General features: G+C 40.4%; 1 protein-coding gene across 3 annotated transcripts in view; it reads left to right on the top strand.

Annotated features, from left to right (window-relative positions):
- Window positions 1-11,920: 11,920 nt before the first annotated feature.
- The window catches only part of USF3 (upstream transcription factor family member 3), a 49,689-nt gene continuing 40,086 nt past the window's right edge, over window positions 11,921-21,523 (top strand). For all 3 annotated transcript variants that reach the window (XM_065942219.1, XM_065942218.1, XM_065942220.1), the window contains exon 1: window positions 11,921-12,172. The gene's annotated coding sequence lies outside the window, so the exon portion shown is untranslated. The remainder of the gene's footprint in view (window positions 12,173-21,523) is intronic.

The following is a 21,523-nucleotide window of genomic DNA, read 5'->3' as shown; positions in this document are numbered from 1 at the left end:
TCTGTGATGTCTGGTAAATGTCAAAGAAATGTAAATGCATTGTGTTGAATTCTGAGATCAGCAGCTATATAGTCATTGTTTACTGTTGCCCATACTATTTTATGTACTTTCACATTTCTTTAAGATCTGACTTTAATTAAAACAGGCCCAATGTAATCAAGGCCTCCTAATTCAGACCTTTTGGAACTTGATAGAAACACTGTTCAGAATCTGCTGGAAGTTCAGTCCCAAAGAGAGAAAAAAGTAAGATCCAAAGGGCTGTCTTACTGCTGCTATATTTTGAATGCAGTTGTTAAAAAACACTAGACACTTTAGACTGTGATTTATTTAGCAATGTTCATTGACTAGAGATAACTTATATTCAGATTTTTTTTCTTAAAAAATGTGGCTTAAAACAACATGCATCATCACCCACAGTTTCTGAGTCAGGGATCCAAGGGCAGCTTAGTTGGACAATTCTGGCTTAAGGTCTCATTGGGTTACAGTACCATCACCCAGGCCTGGAGAAGCTACTTTGGAGATGGCTGACTCACATGAGGGAGTCAGTTCCTTACTATGTGAGTGTCTCCACAGCGCTTCCTGAATGACAGCTGGCAGCTGACTTGGCCCAAGAGCGAGTGATCCTGGAGAGTAAGCAGAAGCCATACTCTTATATGATTCTAACTTCTCTAGCTGTGTAATTTGAACATTCCTGGGAAATTGAGTACTGTGACGATGAGCAGAAGTGGTGAGCCTTTGAGAACTTTTCAGATATAATAAGCATATAGAAGAGAATCCTGAATTGGACTTCTTTACCATGCCATGCTATAGGAATTTAGTCCTAGTTTGAGATACAACCAAGTAACATAACCATATGGAGAAAAGCGTGAGTCAGATTCTTAAATGTAGGTGTAGTTACCTTGATGAGACATGGAGAAATGTGAAGTCAGAATACATAATCTGTTAACTGGGGCAGCAGTGCTTAACCTTTTCAGTTCTCTAAAGCAGTTTGATAAAAATATAAAATAAAAAACCTGCTCTAAGAATCGTTGGGAGCATAAAGTTAATATGAATCAATCACTACCTAGAATTTAAATCTCAAAGACTTAACAGCCTGTTTTATATTAATTTGTGATGAAGCTTAAACCCAGCATTTGGGAAAATAGTCTATTTGGGATATTTGGTGTTAGTGAACTTTGAATTAGATATTCCTGATAAGCTGAAAACTTCCACATAACTGAACTTTATCCAAATTTTTAATTCTTATTACTGCCTTCAAAAACTCAAGACATCCTTTTTAAACGAATCTAAGTATAAATTAATTCTCCCCTTCCCTGGCGGCTCAGACCGTAAAGCATCTGCCTGCAAAGCAGGACACCCAGGTTTGATCCCTGGCTTGGGAAGATCCCCTGGGAAGGAAGTGGCAACCCACTCCAGTATTCTTGCCTGAAGAAATCCATGGACAGGAGCCTGGTGGCTACAGTATATGGGGTTGCAGAGAGTTGGATACAACCAAGCAACTAACACTTCCAATTTCAATAAAAATTTAAATCACATTAAATGGCTATAGCCTCAAGAAAATGACTAATGTTTTTGTTTCCTTGACCAAACTTCTGAGCCCATCTATTTCATCTTTTAAAAACCATACTGGCAATATAAAAAATTCTCTGTAAAGATTTGAACGATCTTGAATCCTGTTTGTCACTAGTAATCCATATACTAAAATGAAATGAACCTATACACTAAAAATAGGTACCACAAGTAAAACTGCTCATGCAGGTGAAATTTGAATACACAACTTGAAACAATTAGTATACAGAACAGTAAAATCTGATGAGAGCTTTATTATAGCAACCTAAAAGCTGCTATAATAAACTTTCATGACTTTCTCCTTAACCATCTTCCATTATGAAAAACGTAGCTGCCTTTCATTGATACCAGTTCAGTCATTCTGTCGTGTCTGACTCTTTGCAATGCCATGGACTGCAGCACGCCAGGCCTCCCTGTCCATCACCAACTCCCGGAGTTTACTCGGTGATGCCAACCAACCATCTATCTGATCCTTTGTCATCTCTTTCTCCTCCTCTCAATCTTTCCCAGCATCAGGGTCTTTTCAAATGAGTCAGTTCTTCGCATCAGTGGCTAAAGTGTTGGAGTTTCGGCTTCCACATCAGTCCTTCCAATGAATATTTAGGATTGATTTCCTTTAGGATGGACTGGTTGGCTCTCCTTGCAGTCCAAGGGACTGTCAAGAGTCTTCTTCAACACCATAGTTCAAAAGCGTCAATTCTTCAGCGCTCAGCTTTATAGTCCAACTCACATCCATACATGACTACTGGAAAAACTATAGCCTTGACTAGACGAACTTTTGTTGGCAAAGTAATGTCTCTGCTTTTTATTATGCTGTCTAGGATGGTCATAACTCTTCCAAGGAGTGAGTGTCTTTTAATTTCATGACTGCAGTCACCATCTGCAGTGACTTTGGAGCCCTAAAAGGTAATGCCTGCCACAGTTTCCACTGTTTCCCCAATCTATTTGCCATGAAGTGATGGGACTGGATGCCATGATCTTAGTTTTCTGAATGTTGAGTTTTAAGTCAACTTTTTCACTCTCCTCTTTCACTTTCATAAAGAGGCTCTTTAGTTCTACGCTTTCTGCCATAAGGGTGGTGTCATCTCCATAGCTGAGGTTATTGATATTTCTCTGAGCAGTCTTGATTCCAGCTTGTGCTTCATCCAGCTCAGCATTTCTCATGATGTACTCTGCGTATAAGTTAAATAAGCAGGGTGACAGTATACAGCCTTGACGTACTCCTTTTCCTATTTGAAACCAGTGTTTTGTTCCATGTCCAGTACTAACTGTTGACTCCTGACCTGCATACAGATTTCTCAAGAAGCAAGTCAGGTGGTCTGGTATTCCCATCTATCTCTTTTAGAATTTTCTACAGTTTGTGATGATCCACACAGTCAAAGGCTTTGGCATAGTCAATAAAGCATAAATAGATATTTTTCTGGAACTCTCTTGCTTTTTTGATGATCCAACGGATGTTGGCAATTTGATCTATAGTTCCTCTGCCTTTTCTAAATCCAGTTTGAACATCTGGAAGTTCACGGTTCACGTACTTTTGAAGCCTGGCTTGGAGGATTTTGAGCATTACTTTACTAGTGTGTGAGATGAGTGCAATTGTGTAGTAACTTGAGCATTCTTTGGCATTGCCTTTCTTTGGGACTGGACTGAAAACTGACCTTTTCCAGTCCTGTGGCCACTGCTGAGTTTCCCAAATTTGCTGGCACATTGAGTGCAGCACTTACACAGCATCATCTTTTCGGATTTGAAATAGTTCAACTGGAATTCTATCACCTCTACTAGCTTTGTTCATAGTGATGCTTCCTAAGGCCCACTTGACTTCGGAATCCAGGATGTCTGGCTTTAGGTGAGTTATCACACCATCGTGATTATCTGGGTCTTGAGGATCTATTTTTGTGTAGTTCTGTGTATTCTTGCCACCTTTTCTTAATATCTTCTGCTTCTGTTAAGTCCGTACGATTTCTGCCCTTTATTGTTCCCATCTTTGCATGAAAAGTCCCTTTGGTATCTCTAAATTTCTTGAAGAGATCTCTAGTCTTTCCCTTTCTGTGTTTTGCTCTATTTCTTTGTATTGATCCCTGAGGAAGGCTTTCTTATCTCTCCTTGTATTCTCTGGAACTCTGCATTCAAATGGATTTATCTTTCCTCTTCTCCTTTGCTTTTCACTTCTCTTCTTTTCACAGCTATTTGTAAGCCCTCCTCAGACAGCCATTTTACTTTTTTGCATTTCTTTTTCTTGGGGATGGTCTTGATTCCTGTCTCCTGTACAATATCACCTCCTTCCATAGTTCATCAGGCACTCTATCAGATCTAGTCCCTTAAATCTATTTGTCACTTCCAAGGGGTTTGATTTAGGTCATACCTGAATGGTCTAGTGGTTTTTCCCTACTTTCTTCGATTTAAGTCTGAATTAGGCAATAAGGAGTTCATGATCTAGCCACAGTCAGCTTTTTTGACATAAATGTTGTAAATTGTTTCTAAACTCTAGGGACAAATGAACTAGGCAGATAATAAAGGGAAGTAAAATAGCCAGAACCCCCAAAGATCTTAAGTACCTTAACTTTGGAAAGAACTTGGTGGAGAAGAATATTCCTTATAGTGACTTGCTGTCTTTTAACATTGGTTTGAGTGTAAACAAAAAGCATAGTTCCCATGGAAGAATTGAGACTAAAAGTATGAAAGGAAGTGTAAAAATATAAATTCAGAATTTATATAACAGAAACCGTGTAAGTTACATGTTGTAGTTTCAGCTTATCCCCCAGTTCTCAGCCTGTCCCATTACAAACTGCCTTGAGGAAGCTACAATTCAGAAACAGCAGAGGAGCTCAACTGGTAGCTGGAAATTATACTATCAGCTAAATTAAGAATGACTTTCTATGCAATTTGACCTTTTACATCAAAATCCAGAGAAAACTTTTGCCTCCCTAGGTCTTCCTTCATCACTGGTCTCTCTTCTCTGTTAATTAACAGATTTCGTCACCCTAAGCCTAGGAATGACCACCTATTAGGGGCTTGATTCAGTTCCTTTATTTTACGTGTAAGCAAATCTATATGACCTTTGATCCTGCTGTGCACATTTCTCAAATGATTTATTTAGTTGGTTTTAGTGGGAGCACTGATAACTCCTGCAGTCTTAATTACTGCATACTGAAACCCTCTTTCCTTGGACAAGATTGCCCAGTGTCTCTTCACACCAGATCATATCCAGCTAGTAACATGTAGCCCTTTGGACAAATTTAGAGCATAGTTCCTGGATTATTGCCAGTCCTTAAAATTATTAAAAAAAAAAAAAATTCTTGTAACTTAAAAGGCTTAGTACAGAGGTTATGGTCACAGAATGTACCCCCACTGTCTGAGGCCCTGACAGTGCCACAGTGGAAAAGATAGGAATGACCCTGCCCTGGTGATCTTAACAGCCCAAGTTATCTCAACAGTATTTCAATACAGAACCAACTAAGTTTAATAAAAGTGAGACACAAGTATTAGGAACATACTGTCAGCACTTGTCAACTAGATAATAACCCATTCACAATTATAAAGGAGGGAAATTAGTGAAAGTTATATTTTATATAAAATATGAAGGTCCTGTGAAACTTAGTGTATGGGGCCTTCCCTTGTGGTCCAGTGGTTAAGACTCCGCACTTCCAATGCAATGGGCATGGGTTCGCTAAACACAAGTGAATCAGAAGAGAGATGGAAAAGACAATGTAAACACTAATAAAAGAAACATTGGAGTGGATTAAACCAAAGTAGATTTTGGAACAAAATATATTTCCAGGGGTTAAAAGAGATTTATGATAAAGGAGTCTACCAAGAGAATATAGTCTTCAATGAATATGAATCTAATAACAGAACTTCAGAAAGCATAAGAAACTGACGTGAAACAGACAATTCACAACTAAAATTGGTGATTTGGGGGACTTTCCTGGTGGTCAAGTGGCTAAGACTCCAAGCTCCCAATGCAGGGGGCCCGGGTTCAATCCATGGTCAGGGAGCTAGATCCCACATGACACAACTAAGACCCAGTGCAACCAAATATTAAATTTTTTTTTTTTTTTTTTTGGTGATTTAGAACTATTGGTACATGATATGTCAGAGTATATTATAAAAGAGGGTCTATACTGTGTAAGCTATGTCCTTTAACCTTCACCAGAACTAAACAAGAAATCAAGTCTGAAAAACCTGCCCTGCCCGCCCCCAATATTTGGAAATTAAACATTCTAAATAATTTGTGTCTAAGAAAGGAATTGCAAGAAACGTTAGAAAATGAAAATAATATGTCAATTCTGTAGGATTAAAATGCTTAAAAGATAATTCATAGCATTAAATGTGTATATGAGTTCTTGTTTGCCATTGAAGTATAGTTGATTTACAATACTGTGTAGTTTCAGATGCACAACAAAGTGTGTGTATATAAATATATATTATTTTAGGTTGTTAAAGATAATTGATATCATTCCCTGTGCTATATGGCAAATCCTTATTGTTTATATAAGAGATCTTGAATCAAAGATCTAAGCTTTTACCTTAAGAAACTAGAAAAAGAAGAGCCAATTAAACCTAAAGTAAGCTGAAGGAAGGAAATAATAAAGAGCAGAAACCCACAAAATTGAAAACAGTAGGAGAATTAAAATGAAAAGCTACTTCTTTGAAAAAATAAAATTGATAGAGCTCACCAAACTGGGAACCCTGGGTACTTTATACTTAAGCTTGTGAAGAAGACAAGGATGACTCCTCTCACCACTTCTGTACAATACTGCTCTGAAAGCCCTTGCCCATCCAGTGATGATCCATTAAGACTTCCGTGCTGTCAATGGAGGGAGTGTGAGTTTGATCCCTGGTTGGGAAGCTTAGATCCCACGTGCCCTATGGGGCAGCCAAAATATAAAAACTGAATAAGCCTGCAGTCTGGATAGAAAGAAAGAAAGTTGTCATTATTTGTAGTTAATATGAAGTAGAAAGTGCTAATTATGAATAAAAATATTAGGACTAATAATGAGTGTAACAGGTCCACAGGATACAAATATCCATTGTATTTCCAGCTAATAAAATTAGAAGTTTAAGTTCATAAATAACATTTACAATAGCATAAATGTATGAGATATTTAGAGAAAAATTAGCAAAATATATGCAAGACCTGTGTACAGAAAGTTATAAAACACCCTCAGAAAAATTTAAAAGACCCAAATAAATGGGGACAGAATACATTCATCCAAATATTAAGTTAAAATTTCTCTCCAAACTGAATTATAAGTCTCACTCAAGATTTTAGCAAGCTTTTTCTACCCCTTAACTTGACAAGCTTAAGTCTATATGAAAGTGCAAATGACCTAAAATAGTTTAGAAATTTTTAAGAACAAGACAATTGGAGGACTTAACACTACCTGACTTCAAGACTTACAAAGCTGCAGTGATTAAAACAGTCTAGTACTGGTGTCAAGATCAACAAATAGATCAATGGAACAGAATAGAGTTCAGCTAACAACCACACATATGTGGTCACTTGATTTTTGCCCAAAATTCAAAGACAACTAAGTGGAGGAAGGATGGTCTTTACAATTGGTGTTTGAAACATTGGATTCTTTAATACAAAAATATGATCCATATTCTCCATACAAAAGAATTTTTGATCATACTTCTGAATATACAACAATTAAAGTGCGCTGTGGTCTAAATATAAAACATGAAACTGTAAAACTACTAGAAGAAAAATAGAAAGATCTGTGTGAACTTGTGTTAGTCAAAGACTTCTTAGATATGATCCCATAAGCATGACTCAGACATAATTGATAGACTTGACTTTAAGAACAACTATTTGAAAAACACAGTTAAAAGAATGAAAGACAACCCAAAACTGGGAGAATATATTGCATATCACATGTGATAAAAGATATGTGTCCAGAATCCAGAACTTAAAACTCAATAACAACCCAATAAAAATGGGCAAAAGATTAAAACAGCTTCACAAAAGATATACAAATGGTTAATAAGTACATGAAAAATGCTCAATATCATTAGTTACGGAAATGCAAGTTAAGGTCACAATTAAAATTTTAAAAGATTTACTAAGTGTTGATATGGTACATTTCAGATCCCCAAACTGTACTAGTGAGAATATAAATTAGTACAGCTTTGGGAAATTATTTGGCAGGTTTTTATTTTTAAGGTACACTTAGCATCTAAGGCAATGGCAGCCCACTCCAGTACTCTTGCCTGGAAAATCCCATGGACGGAGGAGCCTGGTGGGCTGCAGTCCATGGGGTCGCTAAGAGTTGGACACGACTGAAGCGGCAGCAGCAGCAGCAGCAGCAGCATCTAACTTGGCCATTCCACTGGATATTTACCCAGTTATTACCCAAGGAAAATGAAAGCAAATGTCCATACGAAGATTTGTCCACAACTGTTCTAGCATCTTTATTTGTAATAGTAAAAAACTGTAAACAATCCAACTGTCCACGAACATGAATATACATGATACATCCATATAATGGAATACTACTTAGCAACAGAAGTTAATGGATACACACAACAAAGTGGATTAATCTCCCCCTACCCATACTGAATGAAAGAAGACACAGAAAAAATGGAGTATAAATAGAAAGATTACATTTATATAAAATTCTAGAAAATGAAAAGAATGTATAGTGACGGTAGATCAGTGGTTGCCTGGAGAACAGGATGAGGGCAAGTGAATAAAGGGAGATGAAGGAAACAGGGCAGGACATATATGTTCAGTTTTGATTGTGGAGATGGTTTCACAGCTGCTTGCAAATGTCAATCTGTCACGCTGTACATTTTAAACGTTCAGTTTATTGAAGATCAATCATACCTCAAGAAAGCAATTTTTTGTTTGTTGCTTTCAAGATACAGACTAGGTGAAAATATCTGCACAACATTTATCTGAGAAAGAACGTTTATCCAGAACGTAAAAAACATTTTACAACTCAATAATAAGACAGTGTTAGTGTTAGAGGCTCAGTCGTGTCCGATTCTTTGCGACCCAATGGATGGAATTCTTCAGGCAAGAATACTGGAGTGGGTTGCCATTCCCTTCTCCAGATCTTCCCCACCCAGGAATCAAACCTGCGTCTCCAGTGTCTCCTAAATTGGTGGATTCTTTACTGTCTGAGCCACCCGCATCCTGCTTTTAAAATGAGCTAAATAATTGAACACTTTACCAAAGATGATGTGCATGTGTCCAATAAACATAGAACATGTGCTCAACACCAGTAGTAATAAGAGAAGTGCAAATTAAAATCGTGAGAGACACACTCAGTATGTGGGCTACAATGAAAGAGACTGACTATATCAAGGGTTGGCGATGAGGAGGAGTACCTGGAATCCGCCTATATTTCTGTTGACAATGAGAAACACTACGACCATTTTGGAAAACAATGGACGTTTCGCATATACCGTTGCCATTCATTTCTGAAATCTTCTTAAAAGAAAATGCCAGCTTGGAGCCCCTCCCGCCGCCCGCCGCGCATCTGGAGCCGGGGGTGGGGGGGGGGGGGCGCAGCGGGAGCTCCCCAAGGGTCGGGCAGCCTGGGATATAGGGTGCCCAGAGGTTGGAGAGAAGAGGGATGCGCGCAAGCCCCCTACTCCCACCCCGTTCTCGTGCCCCACCAGGCTCTGCACTCAACGGTCCCCCATAAGTAGGCACAGTTTGCGCAGTCCCCTGCTCGGGGAGCTGGGAAGGGTTCAGTAAAGCAGAACTTAGAGACGGCCCCCTCCCTGCGGATGTCGGCGCCCCTCTCTAGTCATTCATCCCCAGGAACAGGGAAAAAAGGAGATGTCAGGAAATGAAACTGGGAATGCGAGCAAGGGGCTTTAAGAAGAGTTTTAGAGCTACTTGAAGGATCTTAAGTATGTGGGTGAAAATCAAATTTACTTGAGCCCTATAAAAAATGAACTTGTCCTGGAGGCAAAGGGATCAGTTTCACTTGACCACCGTATTTTATTATCAGTGTACGGGGCTTCCCTTGTGGCTCAGCTAGTAAAGAATCCGCCTGAAATGCGGGAAACCTGGGTTTGAGCCAGCGGGAGACCTGGGCTGGGAAGATCCCCTGGAGAAGGGAAAGGCTACCCACTCCAGTATTCTGGCCTAGAGAATTCCATGGACTGTATAGTCCATGGGGTCCCAAAGAGTGGGACACGACTGAGCGACTTTAAAAATAAATAAATAAATAAAAAACGGCAATGTAAGCACATGGCAGCTAGCCTGAAATAGGACTGGTGCCATTATTTGATGTCATCCTCTCATATGTAGAGCAATAAACCAATGTTGAATTGGCAAAGTCAATGAAAAGATCTATGATTGGGATTTGGGGTTCAGTCAGGAATGAGGATTAAATTAAAAAGCAAACATTTAGAACATTTTGTTGTGTTACTTTTACTTTTAATTTTTTTGAAGCATAGTTAATTTACAATGTTTCAGATGTATAGCAAAGTGATTCCGGTTCTTTTCCACTATAGGTTATTACAAGATATTGAATATAGCTCCCTGTTGTATACAGTAGGTCCTTATTGTTTATTTTATATGTAGCAGTTTGTACCTGTTAATCTCAAATTCTCAATTTATCCCCCTCCCCACATTTTATCAAATAGAAATTTCTCTTATTTAACACTTCTACATTGTCCCAGAAAGGTTTTCATGTGTATTCCAATGGTGATCCAAAGAAACTTTTACCGCCTGTTTTCTGAACAATCAAAACTATTTGTTATTTTACTTTAGACTCGACGCATTGTACTTGCTTAGAAAATCATACATACCCTAGATATTATATTTATTAACCAGAATAATTTTTTAAACAGAATACATTATATTCTGTTTACAATGGAAATTATTTCCTACAGCTGGACATACTAACTAATGCTATACAATTTCATGGAGGTGCTCTATTAGCATTACTATTAGCCTCTGAATCCTAGGGTAGTTCTTATCTGCAGCTTTGATTTGGGTGTGCTGAATGTATTCAGAGACTAACTAGAAATCCATATGCTGAGATGCAAAAGTTAAAGAAAATTACCAGACTGTTCACAGTGCCATAGTTTAGAAATAAGACAAAAAGCCTTGTATTCGTTTCATCATAGCTTTTATTTTTATTATTTTTTTCGTTTCATCATAGCTTTTAAACTGCTGTACAAACATAAGGTGCTGTTACTATTTAACTTTACACCTTTTCCCAACACAAGATCAGCTTCCTGTGTACACAGGCTCAAGTAATTCCCACCATACCATGCCCCGTGTGCACCTTCTGGAAGTTACCTGGTCTAGTCCCCGGACGTCTAAGATCTGGGACATTCCCAAACCTGGCGGTGGAAGCGCTTGGAAATCTTTCACCACCACTAGGTGGAGGACACCTGTTTCAGAAGAGGAGGGGTTATGAAATAGGTAGTGAAACCAGGAAAAGGGAGATGTGACCACAGTTCCAGGGCCCCAAACCCATCTTGGAATTAGCGGACCCTGGTCTCCATGCTATCATCCGCGGCTCTGTACCTTCCACATCTAGGTATCTAGGAACCCAAGCCTGAAGTTCCAAATCCATCCCCCGAGTGGCACATACTCGCTTTCTCTAATTAGGAGCCCCCCCAGGACCTTTCTTAACATGGTCATCTCCAGTTCGTAGGAATCCGCCTTTGGGGCAAATGAAAAATGATAGATGATCGTAGCCAACAAATTCGAGCAGCGTCAGGTCGGCAATGGTCTTGCAGTGAAATGGCAGCCGGAGATGTCTGCATTCCTTTTTATTCTTCCTCACCTTCTACTACAGAGCCTCATATCGCCTTCCTGCCCTCTAGGATAAAAGGATCTCTCTAATCGTTCTTGAAAACCTTCCGTGTCCTCTTCCTTTCCAGTTTTTCCACTTTCAAACTCTTACAAAAGACGTGTAAAGCAGAACAGAGAACAGGATACAAAAGAAGTTTCTTCAAACACCTCTTTTGCTAGGTTCTCAAGGCGTCCCTTTTAAGGAACCAGGCCCACCTCTTTCCCATTCATCTACTGGCTTTCGGTCCTGCCCATCACTCTACCTTTAAGAATATTTCCTGTTCCTTCAACTCAACTTGCACACCTCCGCACCCACCCCCGGCCCTCCTCATTGGGCCGCCCGAGGCCCGTTCACTCTTTGGTTTTCCCTCCACCTTCTCCCGCCCCCTAGATAGCGCAACGGCGTCTCGGGCTCCGACTGGCTACTACTGCGCCTCTCCGGGTTAGGATTGGTGGGCTCAGTGGTAGGGGCGGGACCGCGGTGCACCCAGGGTAGGCTGTTCACTAGCCGAGCGGCTGCCGCGGGAGGGGTGGGGAGGGCCGGGGAGGGGCGGGGGGAGGGGGGCTGGGAAAGTTGAGGCCGCGCTGCCGCCGGGTCTCCGGCCTTGAGGGCTCGGGCTCGCAGTGGCGGCGGTGGCCGCTAGAAGAGGCGGCGGGGGCGGGGGGAGAGGAGGGCCTGGGCCCGCGCTCCCCCAGCCCCAGAGAAGCAGGAGGCGGCCGCGGACGGAGAGATTGGCCCGGGCGGTCGGACACCCCTGCGGAACCCGCTTGGGATCATGACCCAGGCTGGGGTCGCCGCTGCCGCCGCCACCGCGGCCGAGACCACGCAGCCAGCGGGTGAGTGACTGAGGGAGGGGGCCGCTGACAGCCGGGGCGCGGGGCGGGGGCCGGGGCTGCGGGGGCGGCTCCGGGGGGCGGCTCCGGGCTCTGCTCCACCCACCCCTTCCCAGCTCCCGGAGGCTAGGGCTGCGCAGAGTGTGTCTTCTTCCTGGGGACCCCTGCTTGCGGAACCTGGGGGCCGCGAGCACGGAAGGCGCGCGCACCCCTCTTCTGCTCGACCTCTCGGCGCCCCGCGCCCTCTGGTGCCAGGCCCGTGGGGGGCTCGCGCTGCGCCCCGGCCCCCAGATGCGCGCGGGGCGAGGAGGGCTCCACGCTGCCCCGGGTGCTTAAAGAACTGGGCATCCAGGTTCACACCGGATGTCCTTTGCCCGCCTCCCTCACCTTTTTCTGTCTCCTTCATTTCTTCTTCTTTCCTTACCTTCCGAATTTCCTTCAGACCCAGTGGTCAGACTCACGTGATTTGCTTTTTAACTCTCACTTCTATGTAGTAGAGTTAGGTTTGCAGGTCTTCTTTTTAGAAGCTTTTCTTTCCGTTCTGAATTGGAGCGGTTCTCCCAAACTCACGGCCCCCTTCCCCCCACCCCCCGCCTCCCTGTTACATTGGAGTATGACCCTTCGGATTTGTTAACTATAAACCTAAACATAAACCTATATATATGATCCCAGCTATAGACTTGAAACTTACGTTCTCATGCAATTTTTACTGCTAGTAGTAGATACATTGACCTAACACCATACAACACTAGACAATTGTAGTTAACTTAAGTTTGCATAAAAAAAGACAGTTGCTTACTTATTAACAAAGTACAGATTTCTTGAATAAACATTTCTGTGAGTAACATGGATTCTGAAGCATATTTGTACCTTTGCTTTTTCTTAAAAAAAAAAAGCAAAAAAGCAAACCTGCTTTTTGAAGGATCAGCAGGCTGGCACACATCCTCATCACCTTGATGACTTTTTCCTCCTACACAGCATACATATTTAATATAGTACACAGTAGCTATATGGGATACATTTATTGTTTCTCCTTTTTTGTGAAGTACTTTAAAAGTATTTGTTACAAAATAAGCAAAATACCTTGTAATCATTGCACTTCTGAAACCAAGAAAAGTACCTGGTCTCAGGAACGGTGTAAAGAAGAACTTACTCTCATATTTTGCTCTAATCTCAGCAGTATGAGTTTTTTAATACACAGGTATTACATTCTCTATATATTTAAAAGTTTTATAAAATCCAGACAAGCCTGCAGCCTAGAACATTCCTTAGTATAAAAGCACCCTATTGTAGTGATTTAAGAGCAGCATAGGATTGAAATAATTACTTAAGATTCTTATTTTTTTTAATGCTCTGCTGGTATGTGGAATCCTATTTCCTCAACCCCAACCTGGGGTCAGACCCATGCCCCTTGCATTGGATGTGTGGAGTCAACCACTGGACCATCAGGGAAGTCCCTGGAATAATTATTTTCTAAGTTAGTTGTCTGTGGGACATCCTGGAAATAAAATTCTAAAGTTGTAGATTGTGCGATCAGTGAAATAGTCAGGTAAGAGAAATTGATGGGCTATTTTCCTATTTTCAGAGTTTAGCATTGTCAACAAGGGCAAAGAAGCTCGAAGAAAACGGAATATTTAACTCGGGAGATAAGCTTCAACAGGCAGTCAGCGTGAAGCTGTAGCTTATAAATAGGGACTGAATCAAACTTGGGTCTTTTTTTTTTTTTAAGATTTATTTATTTATTTATTTTATTTGTTAGCTGTGGTGGGTTGTCATTGCTCACAGACTTTCTCTAGTTGTGGCTAGTGGGGGGCTACTCTTTGCTGAGGTGCCTGGGCTTCTCACTACGGTGTCTTCTCTTGTTGCAGAGCATGGGCTCTAGGGTGCATGAACTTCCATAGCTGTGGTGCATTGGCTTAGTTCTTCCGAGGCCTGTGGGGTCTTCCTGGACCAGAGATCAAACCTATGTTCCCTGCATTGGCAGGTGGATTCTTAACAGACCCTGGACCACCAGAGAAACTTCCATACTTGGGTCTTAACCATATCTGTCATGCCTTTCCTTTCTACCCTCTGACCCAGTGGTTCTCAGTCTGGACTGCATAGTAGAATCATTTTATGTGCTTTTACATTTTAATACCCAGGCTTCTTGTGTCAGAGATTCTCTTACTTTTGATATAGGGTAAACCTCAGCCATAGGTGTATTCTTTAAAGCTCGTCAGGTGTTTCTATTTAGCAATAAGGGTTGAGAACTACTATGTGTCTAAAAAATGTCCAATCTAATAAACTTGTGTTCTAGGCTCTTCTAAATCAGGCCTGCACTCACATGTCCAGCTTTCCCCCCACTGCTTCCCAACGCGAGCCTCCTCGTGGTCCCACACATCAGCAGTTCAGATCCTGGCTTCTATTAGTGATGTTGGTCTTTCTCAGCATATGGATGCCCCCCTGTGCTCCCTCTCCCAATGACTGTAGTTCTAACTCTACTTTAGTGAAGGTTTTCCTGGACAGCTCTAACTCTTTAGTGGTTGGCTCCCTTTGAACTTTTCACCCACGTATTAAGAGATTCCCTTTATGCTTATATCATCTGGTAGTTTTAACTTCTTTTGTGCTTGTGTTTCATTATTCTTAAACTTGATGGCAAGGAGTGTTTTATTGTTTGCTCTTCTACAACAGTTTGCTTTGAGTCAGATTGATTTGCTTTGAAACCTCCCCAACACTGCTTGCAGCTGTAGTTTCAGGTTTGATTCCATTCTGGATGTTTCTGTGTTGGTAGCTTCCTTACACCTTAACTCACATCAGAATTCATGTACGTCAGTTTCTTCCATGTCTTTTCCTTACTTCTTCAGTAAGTTGATTATTTTCTCTTCTATGGTCCCAATAACAACTTGTACTTATTTCTCTGTTAACACTAATCACATAGCCCCTGAGTATGTGTTTATCTACCTTCTCTGTGAGCCTGCTACCCCTGGAGCATCCACATTGAGGGCTCCAGGAGGTACAATTCACACTTTATTCTTGCATACCATTGCAGCATGGTGGAGATAGATCCCCACCAACTTAGCAACTGTGTTCTCTCATCTTCGTACTTTTGGGACCTAACGTAGCACTAATTATTAGTAGGCATTCAAAAAATATTTGTTAAATGAGTAAATGACTGTTGTGTTATATATTATGTGAAGATAACCATATGCATCTTTAGCATAGGTTGATTTGGCATTAATTGATTTCACCATTAAATATTCTTTATGTCCTATACTACTATTATGGATTTGTTAAGGATTAGTGGAATTTAAGTAATTGTGGTTATAATGGATCCCTTAAACATGTAATCTTCCTTCCAATATGCATGGAGATATGTACCTTGAGTCTTTTACTCTCAACTCTGGAAGTTGACTCTTGTTATCCATAAAATATTTGTGTAATGCTAAAAGAAAAGCTGTTAACTGTCCAATTAGATAATTTTTCTTTTTCTCATTAAGTTTTCCATATGGGTACAATTGCACTACTTCAGAAGGCCAGATCTTTTAATTAGATCAGTAGGAGATGATAAGTTGTTCCTATTAATGTGCTAATACTGTGTTTTTAATTCAGTTCATGAAGTATTTATTGAGTGTTTACCATGTGCCCAATACTCTTAGCTATTAAAGAGAATACAAAAATAGTAAATGGTGTGGACTCAGCTCTTAAGAAGTTTTTAGACTTATTGGGAGGATTGGGGAACATCATATCAAATAAGGGACTGAACACAATATTCATTACCTAATTTAAAATAAGTACTCAAAATTGATGTTGCAGTGATGAATACCATGGAAAATTAAGAGAAAGACCAGATATTCTTTCAACAGACATTTATCGTCCCCATACTGAGTACTAATTATTGAGGATACAAATGTGGAAGCTTTGATTTCTACCATTTAGAAGTTTATAATCTACTGGGGATACTCAATAAGAATATAGAGTGTATTTCCTCTTAAGACTTTGTGGAGTGACAGGTACAAAGGCATGGAAATGAGAGAGGGCTTTTCTTGATTAAGAAGCTGCAAGTAGATTGTTGTGGTGGAAAAGTGGTATGTTAAAGAGCATGGACTTCGGGGTCAGACACGTGTGGTTTGCAGACTTTTATTCCTGACAGATCTGAGCCCTCACAGACCTTGTCTGTGTAATGTGGCAGTAGTGTGGTAACTTCGCTGCTAGTGTTAGTAAAAAGAGGTACCCCCAGGTTCACTCAGTTCCCTGCTCCTTGTGACTTCCCTTTTGTCTGTTAGCTGGCTGCATGAGGAGCCTCAGACAGTCTTCCCTCCAAATTAATGAAGCCATTATTGGGTCCCTTGGCAAAAACATTCTCCCCTTAGCTACTATAATTTCTTGAACAGCAGACATCCATAGTGAAGGGAACAGGGAAAAGAAGTTTGTAGTGAAACCATGAGAGGTACCACTTCTACCTCTACTTCAGTTGCAGGATAAATTTCTGTTTGGTTGTGAGCAACAGAAATTGCCTTTGGCTAACTTAAGCAGAAAAGGGGGATTTATGGATAGATACTGGGTAGGCGCACAGAAGTGGAAGGAAAGTCAAATAATGAAGCCTTGGGAAGACCAGAGAAAGCAGCTTCTGGGATCACATGGGTCTATGGGGCTAGCTCAACCTCAGTCAGTTTTCCTCCTTGTGCAGTCTTGTTGGTCAGCCCGATGCCCATCCCAGGGGTGAACCCACATTTTATAGTCATATCAGATCTCAGGAGTGAGACAGAGAAGCTCTCCAAAGGACAAGTGAGGTAGTATTGCCAAAAGGTCCCAAACAAGACATTTCTTACAGAGTTCATAGAATTTGGCCATGTGGAGGTCTTGATGTGTGAGCTTGATATAAACAGTTTTTGGAACAAAAGCCAGATAACAGGGAGTTGAAGAGTGAATAACAAGTGAGGAAGAAAGGACTCTTGAGTATAAACTGCTTGTTCAAGGAGCCTGATGGTGAGGAGGGAGAAAAGAATAGGAATACCTAGAATCTGTGGCAAGGTCAGAAAGATAAAAAAAGAATTTTAAAAACTTTTAAATGGGAAAAAATGAATGTATTTTAATGTAAAAGCACTAGTAAATTAGAGATTAATATATGAAAAATAAGATATATTTTTGTAACAAGATTGCTAAGAAGTGGACTTATAGAGTCCAGAATAAAGGTAGAAGGTTGAGTCTTAGCTGGAAATATTAAGGTTTTATAGAAGAAGACATATTTCACTGGGCTTTAAAGAGTTAATCGGATTTTGATAAGCAGAGTAAAATGGAGAGGTTATGCCAGTGGGAAAATAGTATAAACTTAGCAAAAAGTAAACTAACTGGTAAGGAGCATAGGGAGGACCCTATGTGAAGTGGGGAGGAGGGATGAGTTGATGATGTGATCAGCGGTATAACCCTGCTCCTCTGTGTGTTGTACTAGGAGATGTGGATAAGCAAGCCTCGCCAGAAAAGACGGTAGTGTGAAGTGGGGTCAGGAAGGGCAGGACCCAAGAGTTTGGATTTGAGTAGATGTGAGGAAATGGTACTGTAGACTCTAGAGCAGGAGAGGTACATGATGAGTTACAGTGCAATGGAAAGATAACACTGGAAAGATAGCAATGGAAAGAGACACTGGAGTATAAAACCACTGAAGGATAGGGAAAAGACTGGGAGCAAAAGACTATTAAGTCCCAGACCTGTGTAGAACGGAGACTACTCTAAGGTGGTGGTAACAAACATTAGGAGATGAACATTGTGAAACAAATTGATAGGATTCAGTGAGAAGATCTGAAGGTCATTTTGGGGTTTAAAACCAGGTTAAAATTTTGGTGGTGTTGATAAAATGGAGATTGGAAGTAGTTCTCTTAAGAGGCAATGCCATTTTGACATGTTGCAAACAGACTCTGGTTTATTGCTTCAAAATAAATTGTTCCGAAGAGTGCTTTGCCTAACCAAAGATTTGGAATAAGATCAGCTTTGAATGTTAGCTGTATTGTAAAAACATAGCAGCTTTTATAACAGAAAGAAATTGAAACTTTGTAGGGAAAAAGCAAATAGTAAAAAACATTCATCCTTGGAAGTCAAAATGAGAAAAAGACAGGACTCATGTTAGAGAAAGATGATGCATAATTGGAGAGAGGAAGACAGCATGGGAGAGAGAATTTCAAGCAAAAGGAGAGATCAGCAACCTCATATCCTGCAGAGAGGAGAAGGCCTCTGGCTTGTTGAAAAATAGTCCCTTACCTCTAAGAAAGTAGTTTTGATTGGCAGGAGCAGTCAGAAGGCAAACCACCATGGAGTTTAGGAGAGATTGGCCAGTGAAAGAAAGCTGAGTAGTTTCATAGAAATAGGAGGAGAGAAACAGAATGATAAATAGAAAAAGCAGTAAATGCTTGTTTAATGTGAAGAAGCAAGAGAGAAATGGTTAAGGAGGGAATATAGTACTAAAGAGGAAAGAAGTATAGATGCTCTGGTAAGCTGAACGGACAGGTGTATAGATAGAGGTCTGTTAGGATAAATGTAGGATCCAGTTAAGGAGCTTGAACTAGATGACCTTTATCTTCCCAGTGAATTAGGGGGAAAATGGAAGAAAGACAATTAAGGTGTCTTGAGCTCTTGCTATGTACCAGATACTTCGCTTGATCCATTCCACATATTATCATGTAAACTCTTAATAGTTCTTTGAGGGATTCATGATAATCTGCCAGTTTTAAATCTGAGCGTGCTAAGACTTCAATGAATACTGATTTTTACATATTTAAATATTTATTTATTTGGCTTCGCTGGATCATAGTTGTGGCATGTGGTATATTTAGTTGTGGCATACAAACTCTTAGTTGTGGCTTGTGGGATCCAGTTCCCTGACCAGGGATCGAACCTGGGCCCCGTACATTGGGAGCGTGGAGTCTTACCCACTGGGCTACCAGGGAAGTCTTAAATTTTTCTCTCTCTTTTTTTTTTTTGGCTGCACCACGAGGCACGTGGGATCTTAGTTACCCCACCAGGAATCCAACCTGTGCCCCTGCAGTGGAAGGACGAAGTCTTAACCACTGGACCAAGGAAGTCCCTTGAATACATATTTTTCAAACCAAATAACTAGTAGATGTCAACTTTGAGATATGATCCTTGGTCTGATATCAAAAGGTAGTCTCTTTGCCCTCTACCATTCATTCATTAATGTGAGGTGAAGAGTATCGGGGCATTGAGAGCATCGGTGTTACTGATTACTGTGGCTGTGTCTCAGAAGAATTTGTAGGGCTTTAAAAAGTCCCTGTACTTTACGCCTGTCACTCATTCCTTCATCAGCTTACTCCTTGATTATCCACTATATTAGTCAGGGTTCTCCAGAGGAACAATAGGATATATGTCACAAGATGAGTCTGGAGCATCTTATAGAGCCAAAAGATGGGGAAGTACTACAAAGTGGGGGGGGGGGGAGGGCATGTAAAAAGAACACTGGAGTGCCCAGTGGCCAAAGCTTGACCAACAAAATAACTATTGTATTAAATTTTAACCCAAAGAATAAAATAAGTATCCTGAGTTCATAATGATGCAAGTAAATGACTGAATAAATAATTGAGAGAGAGGAGACAAATCTCCTTCATAGAAGAATTCTGGAAAATATGTATTTAGATACGTCTTCTCCAAGAGAGAGATTTATTCCCCTCTCTTTGAGTGTGGACTCAACTTAGTAGTATTCACTTTCAAAGAATAGAGAATATAAAGGGAAATACAGTAGCATTACTGTAACTACTTTAATAGTGTTAACGAGAAATTTGAGGAGGACAATTGGTGGGGATGACTACTACTTTTACAACTTAAATTCTTCAGAATGATTTGAATAGTCTAATGTAAGGATGTTTTATTGTATAATGAAAAAAAAAATCTAGTTAAGTAACACCAAGAATAAGAAAATGGGAGAATAAAAACACATCCTTACTAGTGTTGAAAAGCTGGGAAAGGTGTCATCTAAGGATCAGAAATGTTGAGGACTTCATGAAAAATGAAAAGCACATAGGAGCAGTTTGATGATAAAATCATACAGCATTGAGAAGTCTGCAAACCAGTATAGACTTGAAGGGGAAAAGCTAGAAAAGTGAGTTTTCCAACACAATTCTGGAAAACTCTGAAGCTCAGAGACTGAAAAGTTGAGGTTGGTTGTCTTAGCCCATGTTGGTTGCTTCAACATACCATAGACTTGATGACTTACAAACAACAGAAACTTATTTCTCACAGTGTTGGAGGCTGGGAGTCCAGATCAGAGTGCCAACATGGTTGGATTCTGGCGAGGGCCTTTTTCCGGGTTGCAGACTGCATTCTTCTTGCTGCAGCCTCACAAGGTGGAAGGGGCAAGTGAGTTCTCTGGGCCTTCTTTCATAAGGGCACCAATCTCATTCATGAGGGCTCTGCCCTCATGACTTAATCATCTTCTAAAGGTCGAACCTCTTAATGACATCACCTTAGGGATTAGGAGGTCAACATATGAATTGGGGTGGGGGGATGCAAATATTCAGATGATAATAGCGGTCAAAAGGTAATTAATTTAGATTTTGGAACTGTATTAGGACTAATTAGAATAGCTAATAACAATGTTTACTCCTGGGCTAACCTACTAGAACTTATTTATGTAAATTAGGTGTATCTCCATTGGGCTTGAGGGCCAGAGAGAGAATCAGGGTTATATCTCAGAGAACTTCTAATTGCCACTGTGAATGTGGGGCTCCTTTCTTCACAAGTTACCCACCTAGCTGCTCCCCTGCATCTCTACATGACACTCTTGACAGGCAGAACTCTTATTATCAGCCTACATGTTCATGATGCAGAGAAGAGTGATATTCACACATATTAAAGCAGTGATTCTAAGAGGTGGATGACCATTAAAATCACCTAGGTCATTTTTTAATTTAAAGGTGTTTTCTACAGTGCATCCAGAGATGAGAACCACTTTGCTGGGGAAACCAACTTTAGCAATCAGTTCAGTTAACTGAGACTCACTAAATATTTAAGGAAAATCAAGAGGCTGAGAGAGGAACACCAAACTGAACAAATAGAGGAATCAATTTTTGGGGAAATGAATTGAACGTAATAAATGATATTTGTTATTTTAAAATGTCTTCAAAGATTTTAGGGAATACAGTTTCCATAAAATAGCAATGGGGCATAAGAACAATAAAGTTTTTGAAAGTTGAAAACATTTTCTGTGATAAAAAATTTAATAGCACGTTGAATAGCAGCATGGTTGTAATAGATTGACTGAATTAATGAACTGGAAGATCAGACCCAGGGAGTCCTGGGTACAAAAGAACAAAGAAGAAAATTTTAAGTTGTTAGACATGAAATACATATCTAGAAGGAGAACTAACAGCT

This window comes from Muntiacus reevesi, chromosome 8, assembly GCF_963930625.1.
Source record: "Muntiacus reevesi chromosome 8, mMunRee1.1, whole genome shotgun sequence".
Classification (NCBI taxonomy): domain Eukaryota; kingdom Metazoa; phylum Chordata; class Mammalia; order Artiodactyla; family Cervidae; genus Muntiacus; species Muntiacus reevesi.
This window is presented reverse-complemented; position numbering and strand designations above follow the sequence as displayed.